General features: G+C 48.9%; 1 long non-coding RNA gene across 2 annotated transcripts in view; it reads right to left on the bottom strand.

Moving 5' to 3' along the window:
- Positions 1–15,781, bottom strand: part of LOC121044131 (uncharacterized) — a 73,636-nt gene that overhangs the window by 33,036 nt on the left and 24,819 nt on the right. For both annotated transcript variants that reach the window (XR_005797149.1, XR_005797150.1), the window contains exon 4: positions 13,860–14,012. This is a non-coding gene — a long non-coding RNA (uncharacterized LOC121044131). The remainder of the gene's footprint in view (positions 1–13,859; positions 14,013–15,781) is intronic.

The raw sequence follows: 15,781 nt of genomic DNA, 5'->3' as shown, positions 1-15,781 counted from the left end.
GGGGCAGGGGCGGCGTGCAGAGGGGGCATCTGAGGGGTTATGCCAGGGTCACTAATGGGAAGGAGTGTTTCTCATCAGAACCCTTCTCTAAGAGCTCATCGATTATTCATGGCCATTAAGAGGCCAAACTTCCTTCTAAGGGAGGGACCCGTGGCTCAGAGGGCAACCGGCCAGGCCAGGAAAGCAAGCCTGGGGACAGCCCCAGCAGGCAGCGTGAAGTCCCCATCACGGAGGTCGCCACGGGCGAGAGGCGGCCTCCGGAGAGCAGGGAGCGGGCCCGGGGCACGCTTGTAGGTGGCTCCCTGGGCCTGCTGGCAGATGTATTCATCCACTAAATAATTGACACCCTCCAGGAAATGGACCGCAGAGATGCCAAAGCCATTAGAGGCTCTGCCGATGGGGGAAGGGGACACAGAAGAGAAGAAAACACAGAAGAACCACCTTCTCTGGCCTCTAAAGGCTTCAGGGTTGCCAGGCACGCTCGTGCCCTTGTCTCGTCTGAATTCACCACAGCCCCGCTGGGTGTTCATTGCTACCTATATTTTCCAGGTGAGCAAAACAGGGCTCAGAGAGGTCGAGGGCGTCACCGCCAGGCTGCACTGCCTGATGGTGTTCAAATTGGAACTCAGGCCAGGTCCTGTGATCCTAAGCATGTCCCTTAAGCAGAAGAAATTTCACCAAGAAATGAAGTGCCTGGTTTCTTATCACAATTTCTGTGTGAGACCAGATGCTTTGCTCGCCCCTGTCTCAGGCCTCTGTACCTGGGTCCAGGTATTCCTGTCCTCCCTGGACACACTGGAGGGACTGTCCCCCATTGGGACATAGCCGCTAGAATATTTAGCGGGCACAGATTGTGACCAGCTGTGTCCATGGAGAGAGAGCCTGAGGTCCAGAGAGGAGTTACTTATCCAAAGCCCCGTATGGAACAGAATGGGACCCAATATCCAGGACTTCAGGTTCTAGTTCCCTTCTTGTCAGGGTGCTGCCCAAGAGGCAAAGGCCGGCTGGGACCTCTGCCTTCGAGAAGCCCAAGAAATCCCCCCAGTGGCCTACGCAAAACCAGCGCGGCAGGGACGATCCCAGACTCCCACACACCGAGTTGGATGATAAAAATAAAGCCCTGGCTTCAAAACCAGCTCTCAGTCTGACCCACAGAAGGGAAATAAAACGCAACTCCGGGGTAGATACAGACGAGTCGCAGGCTGCAGACACGCCCGGGGTTTATTGATCATTTCTCAGAAACTAGGTCAGCACTGGAGAAGAGAGTCGGAGCGTGTGTGTACGTGTGCAGGTGTTCACAGGGAACCTCACTGCCTCCCGAGGGTGGGCTGGGCCACACCGTGTGTGACAGCCTCCGAGGGCTGCTGAACCCAGTGCCACAGACTCGGTACTTGTTGCCTTAGAACGGCAGAAATTACCATCTCGGTTCCGGAGGCCACAAGTCCGAAATCAAAGTGCCAGCTGGCCATGCTCCCTCTGAAGCCTCTAGCAGAGGAGGACCCTTCCTTGCTTTTTTCAGCTTCTGCTAATCCCAGTGAACTAGCAGTGAAACTGGTTTTGGCAGTGAAACTCCAGTCTCTACCTCCGTCTTCCATGGCCGCCTGCCCTGTGTGTTTCTATGTCCACACTTCCCTCTTCTCATAAAGAACCGGTCAGAGGGGCTCCTGGGTGGCTCAGTCGGTTAAGCGTCGGACTCTTGATTTCAGCTCAGGTCACGATCCCAGGGTTGTGGGATCAAGTCCTGCATGGGGCTCCACCCTGAGCATGGAACCTGCTTAAGATTCTCTCTCTCTCTCTCTCTCTCTCTCTCTCTCTCTCTCTCTCTCAAATAAAAGAAAAAAATGTTAAAGATACCAGTCATATATGGAATAGGGACCTACTCTACTTAATGACATGTGTAGTGACTCTATTTCCAAATAAGTCCACATTCTAACATACTGGGGCTAAAGGCTTCCATATATCTTTCTTTCTTTTTTTAAATTTTTTTAATGTTTCTTTATTTTTGAGACGAAGGCAGAGCACGAGTGGGGGAGGCGCAGAGAGAGAGGGAGACACAGAATCCGAAACAGGCTCCGGGGCCCGAGCGGTCAGCACAGAGCCCGACGCGGGGCTCGAACCCGCAAACCGCGAGATCATGACCTGAGCCGAAGTCGGGCGCTTAACCCACGGAGCCACCCAGGTGCCCCTATATATCTTTCTAAGCAGCATAATTGAATCCGTGACACCACACCAGATTTAAAAAAAAAAAAAAAAAAAAAAAAAAAAAAAAGATCGCTGGTTTTAAGGACTGGGCAAGTATCAGTTAACCCCAGTCTCCTTTTCCCACCGCTAGACACTGTCACGGCCCCTTGGTAGCAGCAGCCTTTTGGCTGAGGAGTGCAGGCCGTGCCCAAGACAGAGCTCTGGGCAGAGTCGGCAGCGATCATAGCACGAAAGCCGTTCCATCACTACCTGCTTTTGAGAACTTCGCGAACAAATAACATACTCGTACAAAGTCGTATAAGGGTTCCTTTTCCTCACGGTCCAGATGACAGCATTCCTTTGATTCAGCAAATGTCCACTGAGCAGGTACTGCGTGCCAGCACCCTGTGCAGAGGGGCGTTGGAGATACAGGGATTCGTGACATGCTGTCCATCCCCACGCAGACTCTAGAGGCAGAAGCATTTGAGTAAACGGATAATGACACCACAGAGTGATAAATGCTGTAATAAAAGGGTGTCCCAAATGCCGTGGGGTACAGAACAGCGAAAAGCAAATGTCTGTGCGATCTTCACTCACGTTACCAAGCTCTCTGTCTGTCCGACCCGCAATAGATGTATCGCCTCCAGTCAGTACACGCAAGGCCGGGTCTTCTTTTGACAAGAACAGGTGGCTTACTGAGGAATTGCATGGTACTCCGGGTGGGTAATGAGGCTCAAAAGCTCCCTCCCAGAGCCTTCAGCATCTGACACCATGGAGCCAGAGATGAAAGGGGACAGTTCAGGCCAAGCAGCCTACGGTCGCCTTGAAACCACCCAAGCAGCACAGCCTTATGGCGTCCACTTCCCTCCTGGCCACAGCAGGTCCTTGGATCACTGGGACATTGAAAGCTCTCGACGTGCTGCTACAACGTGGAGCGCACAACCCCCGGGGCGGAAGTGCTATCGAGCGCAGGACCCCGCAGGCAAACACACACAACGGAGCCTCAGGTTTGCGATTCCAAGTCATCCTGTAGAAAGGGCTGTGTCTCAGCTCCCTGGCAATGCCACCCAGGTGACAGCTGCAGCAGTGGCCGTGTGTGGCAGCCCATCCTATAGACATTTTTATAGGAGATGACAGCTTTCCTACTGCACAGCCCGTATCTCGTGGGAGGCAAGGAGCAGCTGGACAACCACAAAAGGACTTTGATGTCAATATCAATTCTCCAGACCATGAGCAGTCAGTTCGCAGGCAAAAGGAAACAAAGAGCCAATAACTGCATGAGAAATGCCCAATCTATCTCAAACTTCAGGAAATGTTAATTAGAGCCGCAATGGGTTACCGATTGGCGTTTATTAAACTAGCAAAATGGTATATGTGGGATGATGCTCGACGCAGGAAAGAGACCATGGAACGAGCAGTATCCTTCGTTTGTGAAGGAGAAAAAATTAGAACCCCCTTTCTGGGAAAAGAAGACATTTGGCAATACAAACCAAGTCCCCTTTAGGAATGGGTACACTTTGGCCCACTTCTAGCAAGGACTCTTAAGGAAATAATCAAAATGTTTTATATAGAATTTTATATAGAATGTTTTATATGTATAGTAGCTCATGGAGCTACTTACAATACAGCAAAACGGTAAATAATATAAATGCCCAGCAAAGTGGGGGAAATTAAAGAAATAATGGTTCTTTCAGAAGGTGAAATCTAAGAAGCCATTTAAAATCAGACTTTATGGGGCACCTGGGTGGCTCAGTCGGTTAAGCATCCGACTTCCGCTCAGGTCATGATCTCGCGGTCCGTGAGTTCGAGCCCCGCGTCGGGCTCTGTGCTGACCACTCAGAGCCTGGAGCCTGTTTCGGATTCTGTGTCTCCTTCTCTCTCTGACCCTCCCTCATTCATGCTCTGTCTCTCCCTGTCTCAAAAATAAATAAATATTAAAAAAAATTTTTTTAATCACACTTCATAGCTAACATTAAAAATAAATAAATAAAATAAAAATAAAATCACACTTTGAAGACAGTGTAATGAATGAGAAAATATTTGTTTTAAAAGAGAAAGTGAAAAAATCCACATGAAACTATACCTACCACTTGATATCAGCTGTGCAAACATGTATTTTAAAAGACTGGAAAGAAATACACCAAAGCAAAAACAGTGACTGTATCTCTGCTGATGGGATGGATTACAGCTTAGGTGAGAAATTTTTCTTCTCTATAAATCCCAAAGTTTCTTCAATAACTATACATTGATGTTCTCGTTAGAAAAATATTTGCGGCAATTTACCTTGTTTTAAAATACACACTTGCGTGGGGGCGCCTGAGTGGCTCCGTGGATTAGCATCCAGCTTCGGTTCAGGACATGCATAGTCTCATGGCTCTTGAGTTCGAACCCCACATCGGGATCTCTGTTATCAGTCTGCTTCAGATCCTCTGTCTCCCTCTCTCTCTGGCCCGACCCCACTTGTGTGCTCTCTCTCTCTCTCACTCTGTCTCTCTCTCTCTCAAAAATAAATAAAAATTTTAAAACTATATAAATAAAATAAAATAAAATAAAATAAAATAAAATAAAATAAAATAAAATATATACATATGATGTTACTATGTCTGATTAGATGGACAGGACTCCGTTACAGGCCAGACAAAAAATACTTACGGAGTGAAACAGAAGGTAGTGGTGACTTCAAAATTGTCACCCATTGTGCCGGACTTCTTTGTATTCACTTGTGTTAAGTTATATAACCATTTCTCTAAATATTTGGCCACCCTGGTGACAATTCCAGGTATAGTTTCGTGTGGCTTTTTTCACTTTCTCTTCTAAAACAAATACTTTCTCATTCATTACACTGTCTTCAAAGTGTGATTTTATTTTTATCTTATTTATTTATTTTTAATGTTTGCTATGAAAAGTGTGATTTAAAAAAAATTTTTTTAAACGTTTATTTATTTTTGAGACAGGGAGAGACAGAGCATGAATGGGGGAGGGTCAGAGAGAGAGGGAGACACAGAATCTGTCTGAAACATTGCTTGGGTTTCGATGCCCAGTTCAAGTTTCATCTCTCATTGGAAGATTCCATGGAAAATCAGTCCACGGGGTGTGCCTCCCCCTTGAAAATCTTTCAGATGTGGCTTCCTGCACGATTCACTGATGCTCCACCATTTGCTTCCATTCCGAGCACGTACATCTTCACTTGGCTAGATTTCGCACTCTTGGGAGCCCATGTATCGGTTAACTCTTACTGCATAACAAACAACTCCAAAACTTAGTGACTTAAAATCACAAGTCAATGAATTGTCGCAGGGGCGGCGACTGGTTGTTTTTAGCCACGTCACTCATGTGTCTCTGGTTATCTGCCGGGGTGACGAGGGCTTAACTGGTCTAGAGAGGCCTCAACTGACACAACTTATCTCTGTTCCACGCAGTCTCAACCTCCGGCAGGTTGACCTGGGCTTTTTCTCTCGGTGGAGACAGGATTCCAAAGATAGTAAGTGGAAGCACATGGGCCCTTTGAGGCCTAGGCTCAGAACCTACATATTTGACTTTTACTATATTTTATTGGTCAAAGCAAATCACAAAGCAAGCCTAGATTCAGGAGGTGGGGAACTAGACCCCACTTCTTTTTTTTTTTTTTTCAAGCCTATTTATTTATTTTGAGGGAGAATGAGAGAGGCAGAGAGAGAGAATCCCAAGCAGGCCCCACACTGTCGGCGAGGGGCCTGCTGTGGGGCTCGAACTCACCCGAGATCACCACCTGAGCCGAAATCAAGAATCGGACGCTCAGGTGCCCTGACCCCACTTCTTCATGAAAGAAGCTAAAAAGGTACATCGCCATGGATACAGGAAGGAAATAGGTGGGGCCATTGTTGCCATTGGGGGGTTGATTTGTTTCAACTCGAAATTGTGCCTACTCACTTGTCTGGTGATAACATATGCACCAACCATTTTACTGAGTGCTAACAGCTTCCCTCCCCCTCCCCCTCCCCCTCCCCCTCCCCGCTCTGAATTGCAGGAGGCTGGAAGCCTGGAAACTATATGCAAGCCCAGATTCCCTTGCCAGATGGCTTCGGATTTGGTTCTGCCAGTGAGAGGCTCTGCCAGGAGCGTGAAAGGCAGGAGGAAGAGAGAAGCCACTTTGTTCTTCCTACTTTTGCTTCTAGCAACAGCAAGACACACAGCAGCCAGACGTGGGCTCCGGGGTGTCTGCTCAGGTAACACAGCTCCGTTGGGGATGAGTGTGGTAAAGGACGGGCCAGCGGGACAGCGCCCACGGGCTGTGGCACCGGGAGTGGCAGCAGCACGTCGGCCATCCTGGTGGCATGGCATCCGAGGATTCTGACTCTAGAGGAACATTACAGCAGCAGGCACTGCGGTGGCCTGTCGAGATCCCGCGGTGTTAATGACAGCAGGCTCCCACGGTAGCCGCAGCCACACTGGCAGGTCGGTGACACGGATAGTCCTAGACCTTGGGCAACTAGCTCTCCAAATTGGCAGCCTGAAATTAGTTGTCTGGATATTTGGTCAAAGTGGCAGGGGAATAGACTACTTTCTAGTACTGGTAGATGACTAGTGGCACTGCGAGGACAAGTTACTTCAGCAACTTGCCTGGGTGGCTCAGTCGTTTAAGCATCAGACTTCGGCTCAGGTCAAGATCTCGCAGTTCGTGAGTTCGAGTGAGTTCGAGTGAATTCGAGTCCCACATCAGTCTCTCTGCTGACAGCGCAGAGCCTACTTGGGATCCTTTCTCCCCCTCTCTCTCTGCACCCCCCCCCCCGTCAAAATAAATAAATAAACTGTAAAAGAAAAATTCATTTAAATACTTAGCTTAAAGTACAATCTGAAAACCAGGAAACTTCCGTGCCCGCCCTAAAAGAATCTCCGATTCCTCATATTCTCAGGACTGACACCGGTTGAAGTCAGACCCAAAATTTATTTCCACGAGTTGCAGAATTACAATATAAATTGAATTTATAGCCTTTCCATATTGAGCATGTGACACTGACAGGGAAAGAGTGGCATTCCAAAAGCTAGAATAAGACAGTTTAGATGACTTTCGATAAACGTCAAAATCTAGATTTATCTAATACCCTGGGAATTTTTCTCTATAGAAGCACCTGTCCTGGGGCGCCTGGGTGGCGCAGTCGGTTAAGCGTCCGACTTCAGCCAGGTCACGATCTCGCGGTCCGTGAGTTCGAGCCCCGCGTCAGGCTCTGAGCTGATGGCTCAGAGCCTGGAGCCTGTTTCCGATTCTGTGTCTCCCTCTCTCTCTGCCCCTCCCCCGTTCATGCTCTGTCTCTCTCTGTCCCAAAAATAAATAAACGTTGAAAAAAAAAATTAAAAAAAAAAAAAAAAAAGAAGCACCTGTCCTTCTCTCCATGAGGAAACCCTGCAATACAAAATGACCACCATGTCATAATACATAAATAATTATGGGTTGATAGATTCGGAATATTCACAGGAAATGGCTCTTAAAGAAACTACAGAAAGAACAGAACTGGACCTTTAAAAAGTCATCCCACCTAAACTTCTTAGTCACTTGGGTAAGCTGCGTCCCAGAGAAGCTCTGATCAGAACCTTCATCACTTCCCATCACTTTATGAAAACGAAATGGAAGCTGAACATTTGCAGGCTCAAGTTGAAGTCATCCTTATCAGGTCCACTCAAGGAAGGTCCCCTGTTTGTTCATTTCTTGAGTGTCATCCCTACCGAAAGTCCCACAGGAATGTGACATCAGCTTATCAAATGTCACTACTAACTGCTACATTTGATTAATGTATATTCCAGTCTGGCTTTCTACAGACTTAGTTAAAGGTTATACATTCTGATATATGCCCTTAGAAGGTAGGCTATCACCATCTGTGGAGGGTTCCATCACTCAACTTTATCATTTTTTAAAATAATTTTTTAAGCTTACTTATTTTGAGAGAGACAGAGAGAACACAAGCAGTGGAGGGGCAGAGAGAGAGAGGAGAGAGAAAATCCCAAGCAGGCTCCGCAGAGCCCGATGCAGGGCTTGAACTCACGAAACAATGAGATCGTGACCTGAGCCGAAATCACGAGTTGGACGCTTCACCACCTGAGCCACCCAGGTGCCTCCCCACCATCACTCAACTTGAGCGTCCATAGGGAAAGTTGGCCTTGCCCATGATGATGGTTCAATGACTGAGTGGCTGTTATCTAGATAAAAGCACACATTGTCTCAGCCAGCTCCCCCGGACGCTGTCCCCAACATGATGCTGAAGCTGTCCTTCTTTTCAGATTTGCTCAGACTTGGTGTATTTTCCATGGCAATATGAGATGGGAAGCAGAGAGCACTATGGGACCTGCCCAAGGTCAGAGCCAGGATGGAAAGAGAGCAGGTGCATAGGATTCCCAGCCTATGCCCTTAAGCCCGGCCCCAGAGAGCTTCCCCAGTAAGGACATTCCTGGAATATCTCTTTATGATGTCCCCTCCTGTCTACTTCCTCTGCCACTGCCCAGCTCATCACTTCTCTTCTGAAGGTTGTCCCAATACTCTCTTAACGCCCTGTCTACAGTCTCCTTCCCACAGGCATTCTCCACAAGGGCTCCTGAGAGAGCTGAAATGTCAGTCTGACCTGCTCCTTCAACCAGTGGCTCTCAAAGGTCAGCAGAGTGGATTCCCAACAACGCAGCCTGCAGACAAGCCTTCCCGTCACCTTCCCCTCTGCTTTCCCACCTGCAAATGAGCCTACGTTTCAACTGGGCAGAATGGCTTGGAGTTCCTCGGGCACGGCAGATCTCACACGGAAGGTGTTCTCCCACAGAGATCTCACTGCCACCACCGCCCTGCCACCAAAATCTGCGTTTACGTGGCTTGCGCTAACTGCCACTTCAAGATTTGGCTCGCCCGGTGTCCCATTGCCTGGGCACCATTCCTGGGTACTTCCGGTCTTTCGGTTCCACCACTTGAAAGCTGAGCTCTGTTCTGAAGCCTATCCCCATATAGTGTACTTGTTTAGTGACAGAACTCTCTCCCGCTATGTGTGCGAGCTCTCTGGAACCATCTCTGTCTCCTACCACACAGTCTGACACTTACTTCACACTCAATGCTATTTAACGGATGGATGGATGAATGCAGGGATGGATGGAAGGATGGATGGATGGATGGATGGATGGATGCCTGACATGCTGTTTTCTTTTGCTGAAAAAAATTACCTCTTACTCGCCCTCCCCCACCAGACTGGATTTTTTTTTCTCGATCCTTCAAATTAGAGGATATTATCGCTTCTATCAGTCATAGTTTCAGAAATGTAAAGATTAATACTCACTACAAGCAGCAAATGTTTCATCCTTAAGGTGCCACAGGAATAACATTTGCTAATTTGTATTTGCATTTGAAATTGAAACACAAATTGGCACAAGAACTATTACACATCCCGGCTAATTAATGTTCTAAAAATGAATTATGCAAATCAACCTCAACAGGCCTCAGAAGCTCTTTCCCTGTATAATGAACGACTCGGAATGTGAACCTTGTTTCAGGGCTGATTCTGATGGGGCTGTGAGCGCAGATAGAAGCCGGGCTTTGGAACCAGACTCAGCCAGTTGTGTCTCTTGTAGCCAGGTGGCAGTCGGCCCGGGCCTCACTTTATCTACCTGTTAGCTGGGAATGAGAACGTCTACCGAATCGGGTTCCTGAAAGAGTCAGGGAAATGACTATTACAGAGTTCCTGACTATTACAAGGAGCTGCCTCTAAACATTTGCCTCCTCTACCCTCCAGAGTGTCCTCCCTGCTCCCGCGCTGACCGTGCCCTGCCTCCTTCGCCAATGCCGGTCCTGCCTCAAACGTGACTATGTCCTCCGGATCCCTGAAATGGAGACTCCGCCATGGTGGGCTGTTTCATTTCCTGCACTAAGAATCCAGGGAGTGATGGGACAGCTAGCTTGGCCACCGAGTACGCCTTAGGCCTTGAGAATGGAATGTCAGAACAGCTGGGAGGAGGTCATGGTGACTGACTGGGGAGAAAGCAGACGGCAGGGAAATTCTGGGCAGCTGTCTGTGTGGTCTACAGGAACGCCCCGATAACCTATCATCCTGACCACTAGCTGTCTCCTGACTCGGCCGGGCCTAGACCAGCTCCTGCAAACCCGTCCATACGACGCAAGAGCGTGGATCAGGGACATTTGCTCTAGAAGGACTTGTGGGCTTTCACTAGAGTCCTACTACAACCCCTGCAGGCGGGTCTGGTGGTGAACATGATGATTCGAAGTAATACATTAATGTGCTTCCAGGAGCCCAGTAAGAGCTGAAGGCTGGGGCAAAAGGGCAGGCATGTGACCATCAGGACAAAGCAAGGGCTCACCAGGAAGTCTCCCCGGCAGGCGAGCTCTAAGCTCTTGCGGCCAAGGCCATCAGCCTGTTGATTCCCTTAGTTTTTCAGCCATTCATATACACAGTGAGGGTAACAGCACAGGAGGAGCCCGACAGCCAGTTCCCTTCTGAAACCGCTACTGCCCCATGTGGTGACCAGCCTGGCCTGGACGAGCCGAGTCCCCAGGAGAAGGTGGCACCGGCGACAAGACCAGGACTGACGGTTCCTGCCGTCAGCCTTCCACATCTAGGCTAGAGGACGTTCCCGATCCACTACTGGGGGAAAAGGGCAATGTAAACGAGCGTCACATGTCACCCGGGCACACTGCAAGTAGCTGGCCTTCCTGGGGGTCCCCGACACAGACGGGGGGGGCAGCGTCTTCCTTTCTCCAGGGGAGATAATTTGGTTCCTTTCCATGTATTCCTTTGACTGAAAAGTTCACGTTCAAGGATCTCAAGTTAAAGATATTATTTAAATAGCAGCAACAGAATCAAGAGCCATGTGTTCGCAGTCTCAGTACCGGGGACGTTTTCCTCTGATGGAGAGAGCTGATTCCCCCCACACACACACACACCCTGTACCCACGCTTATTATGTGGCTCAGACACACAAAGAATAGAAAAGCCTTGGGGTTTTCTGCGCTACAGAGTAGGAACTAGCTCTCAATTGACGTATTTAAAGTAGGGATTAGAAGAGAAAATTGGAAAGTCTCATGAGAGAAACTGCCTCTAAATTATTTATGGTCAGCGCCATGTTGTTTTACGCCCAACCTTAAGCTCGGTCTGCTGACATGATGGAAAGCAGCAGCTTCAAAGCCAGACTTCCCAGCTTCAAATCCCAGCTCCGTGGCCGGATGTGCGTGTGTGTGTGTGTGTGTGTGTGTGTGTGTGACCTTGGAAGAGTCATTTTATTGTTCACTAAGCGTCCATGTCCTCAGCTACACAAGGAGGTTTACACCTGCGGCACGGGACTGAACTTGACTGAAAAAGCATCCAGAGTAGCTGCTACAGCTGCCACTGGAGGCAAGATCGCCTGGGACTGGACCCCCACTCCAGGACACTCCAGCTGAGCGGTTTAGGCAGGTGATTCTGCGGTGTCCCAGGGCCTCCACAGCCCAACAGGGTAATAATCGTACCGACCGCCTAGGATCCGTGAGAGTATTAAGTGAGGCTGCCATGATCTGAATGCCTGTGTCCGCCCAGAATTCATGTGTTGAAATCCTAACTCCCAAAGGTTTCCGTATTAGGAGGTGGAGCCTCTGGGAGGTGCTCAAATCATGACGGTGGAGTCCTCTTGAGTGAGACCAGCACCCTTATAAAAGAGACTCCAGAGAGCCCCCTGGGACTTTCCACCGTGGGAGGACATGGCCAGGGATCAGCAGTCTGCAACCCAGAAGAGTGCCCTCCCCTGACCGTGCCGGCAGCGTGACCTCAGACTTCCAGAACTTTAAGCAAGTTATTTCTGCTGTTTATAAGCCACCTAGTCCGTGGCATTGTGTCACAGCAGCCCAAACAGACCAAAACAGAGTTAATGCATTCATACAGGGTCCTGTGCATGGTAAGTTCTTCTATGTTGGCTTTTAGGACCATTGATTTCTTCGGGCACTCATCGAGGGCACCCTCCATGCCAGGTCCTGTCCTAGACACCGTAACGCAGAGATTAATGGAACACCATGCTCAAGTGGTTCCGTGTTCACTGGACAAGATGGCACGCACACACAAATAATTCTAGCAGAGTGCGGGCTCCGCATGAAAGCCAGGCTAGAGAATTTCAGAGAAGGTGACATTTGAGACGAGCCTTGAAGGATACCAAAGTGTCCAAAAGGGCGACAGTGGGTTCCAGAGAGCAGTACCTGAATGTACAAGGCACGGAGGTGAGGACAGTAGGGAGCACAGCAGGTCCGGTGGGAAGAGGGGGCGGAGCCTAGAGGAGAGGTGTGGCCCAGCTTATACCAACTCTGTCCCAAGTGACTGGGAGCCAAGACACCTTGGTTTTCAACTCTCCCGAGTACCAGCTCCGAGAGTGTGGATTAACTTCCCAACTAGCAAAATGAGAATATTAAGGCATGATCCTTGGGGGCCCTCCCAGCTCTCAAGCGATTTAATTCTCACCAGACGGCAAACTTTCTGGGGACAGATTTCAGGACCTATTTCTCTGCTTCCCCTCGTGCACCTCAGCGACGGCAGGTTCGGTGCTCAAGAAATGCCTTTTAGGCTTTTGGAATTTTCTAGTCTTTTCTAGCTCAGGAATGTCTCGTTTTAACAGTTTGCTCACAAGCAGGTCTCCGAAAGCATGTATTTATAAAACTGAGCCCCCCAATCTCTAAGGGTTTTCTCATTAAAACAAATTGGAAGTGCCTATACAAATGAGGTCAAGGCTTTGAGAATTCAAAACCAAAGTGTTGGCCATCACCTGACTGGTCTGGTTCAAAGGACGCTGAGGTCCAGAGCCTCTTTGACAAAGACAAGCCAGGACTCTCCAGAGCAGACAACTTGGGAAATGTGCAAAAGGGGCTCCCAGCCCAGGCTCCTGCACCCGATAAAATTAGCCGAAAAATGATCTCCATGGCAACAGGAAATTTGTTCTTAAAGAAGGTTAGAAATAATGCCTTTGGAAGAAACTCCGCAGCAGATAGAATATTCTCAGATTACACATAAATGGTGTCTATGCCAACAAAGTGACGGGCCAGGCGGCTCAATTATCTGGATAATTTAGGCCTGAACCAGTGATTTGTAAAAGAATAGGAGGCTTTTAAAGTCTGAAGAATGGAATGTGGCAGGTATGGCCGCCAGGGCTCAGGCGAGGACATCAGAAGCCCTGCCTCTCCTCCAGAAGTTTTCTCTGCCAATCTGGGACCCGGAACAGGACTCGCGGTCCCGGGGCGTTGGTCTCTGCCAGCTACGTCCCAAGAATCAAGGAGGGGTGCACGGAATTGTTAGATGGATGGTCAGGAAGTCATTGGGTGAGGGTAAGTTCTGGAGGACCGATTCCAGCACAGGTGCCCAGACGTCCTTCTTTCTTTTTATTTTTTAATTTTTTTTTAATGTTTATTTATTTCTGACAGAGAGAGAGAGAGAGAGCACAAGCAGGGGAGAGGCAGAGAGAGAGAGAGAGGCACAGAATCCAAAGCAGGCTCCAGGCCCTGAGCTGTCAGCACAGAGCCCAACGTGGGGCTCGAACCCACGACCCGTGAGATCATGACACTGAGCCACCCAGGTGCCCCCAGACATCCTCCTTTCTGCCCCCCCAAAAAAGAGACCCCAGATCCCCAGACCCTCCCACCCGCTTTCTCTCGAACGCATCTCCGTTTTCTACACATCAGCCATTTTTTTTCTCTGCCCCCGCCTTTACCTGCTTTATTCCATCCTTCCTTGGAAGATTGAAAGGCATGTGGCAAATTGAAACCCATTCTGTTTTCATCAGTTTTGAGAGGAGACTGCTCAGCCTGGAGGACCCAGGCTGCTCAGGTTCGGATTCTCCAAAGTCCGGGCCTCGCTTCCTCATCTGTAAAAAGGGGATGAGAATAAAGGTGACTTCCTCGTGGCACTGAGGTGAGGAGCGAATAAATCAGTATTTGTAAGCACTTCGAACAGGGCCTTGCACGCAGTAAGAGCTATGTCTGCATTTGATAATCCCCCCAAATCATTGAAAACACTCAAGCCACTACAAAAATCAGACTGGACTCTCAGACACGGAGGCACCCTGGCGATTCCTGGGTTCAGATCTCTTTCACTGTGAATCATTAAGGAATCAAAATGCTGTGAAGTGCCACATGTCACCCTGCGTCCTTGTCATACAGATGAGAAACTGATGCCCAGAGATAGAAGGCGTCTCTGGGGCACAGAGTCCAGGTAGCCCCCAGGGGTTTTCTGAAGGAGATTTTCTGTCTTCCAGGCAAGCCCTGGGCATCTGCGCGGGGGTAGATCTCGGCAGCTCCCAGCCCCGGAAAGGCCTGGCATCGTGCTCTGCAAATGTTTGCCTAACATCTCGGCCTCCCCTTTGCTTGTGTTTATTTATTTACTCGGTAGTTTGCTCATTAATGAACGAAGGTATTCCTCAGGCAGAGATAAGGATCCCAAGGGCCCGTGAACTTTTCACGAGCTGAGCGGATAAGCTGTATCTCCAAAGAAGTTACAGCTGACAATTCACGTCGAGACCATCCGGCTGCCGGATCCCTCACACCACGACGGCTCACGGTGTTTCCGCAGCACCAGAACCTAGCGCAGAATCCGGAGTGTGAGCGTTAGGAGCCAGGTGGGAATCCGGGCTATGACATCGTTCAGCCTCGTGGGTTAGCCAAGTTACTTAACCGCTCTGGGCCAGCCTCTCCATCCTGAAGGGTAATAACATCCAGCACGTGTTGAGCATTTACTGTTTTCCAATTGCTGTGTTAACAGCTTCACGAATATTACCTCATTTAAATCTTACCATCAGAAAGGAGAAAACAGGGGCGCCGAGAAGGTATTTTCCAACAGAGTAAATAACGTGCCCATAACGCAAATTTACTTCTTGGTTAATAAGTAAATGGCACAACTTGGGCAATTATTCTCAGGGTCTTCCTGGTGGCTGTGAGAACGGAGTTTTATGATGCATTGGCTGGCCGTTGAAATCAGCAAATCTTACTTCCTTCGCTCCTCTGGGTTCCAACTACTAGACTGGATCCAGAAGAAAATGACCTTGTTCCCCACCTCCCTCCCTTCCCTTCTTCCTCCCACCCTTCCTTCTTCCTTGCTCCCTTCCTTTCTACTTCCTGTCTTCCTGTCTTCCTGTCTTCCTCCCTTCCTTCCTTCCTTCCCTCCCTCCCTCCTTCCTTCCTTCCTTCCTTCCTTCCTTCCTTCCTTCCTTCCCCCTTTCCTTCCTTCTCTCCTCTCTCCTTCCCTACCTTCCCTCCTGCCCCCTCCCTTCCTTCCCTCTCTTATTTAAATCAAACATTTATCAAACACATTCTCAGTATTCCATACCAAGTTTCTTATTAGCAACTAAGCAAACAAAACCGAATAAGGCAGGACCTTCACTGCCCTTAAGCAGCTAGCAGTCTTGTCTTTTGTTTTGCCAAGTTATCTAATTCCACGAAATGACAAAGATTCCCCCACCCCCAATAAAAAAGCTAGCCAAGATCCCAAATCTCCATATTGTTTTGTTATCAACGGGAGAAGAAAGAAGATTCATTTCTCGAGCCTCTCAATGGGCAAGGTGCTCTCCTATCATCTCCCTGAATTATTATACCCTTTGAAGGGTATTATTATGTTTCGTTTTTATGGGAGGCCTGGGCT

This window comes from Herpailurus yagouaroundi, unplaced genomic scaffold (genome assembly GCF_014898765.1).
Source record: "Herpailurus yagouaroundi ecotype Mexico unplaced genomic scaffold, PumYag 188, whole genome shotgun sequence".
In the NCBI taxonomy this organism is placed as follows: Eukaryota; Metazoa; Chordata; class Mammalia; order Carnivora; family Felidae; genus Herpailurus; species Herpailurus yagouaroundi.
This window is presented reverse-complemented; position numbering and strand designations above follow the sequence as displayed.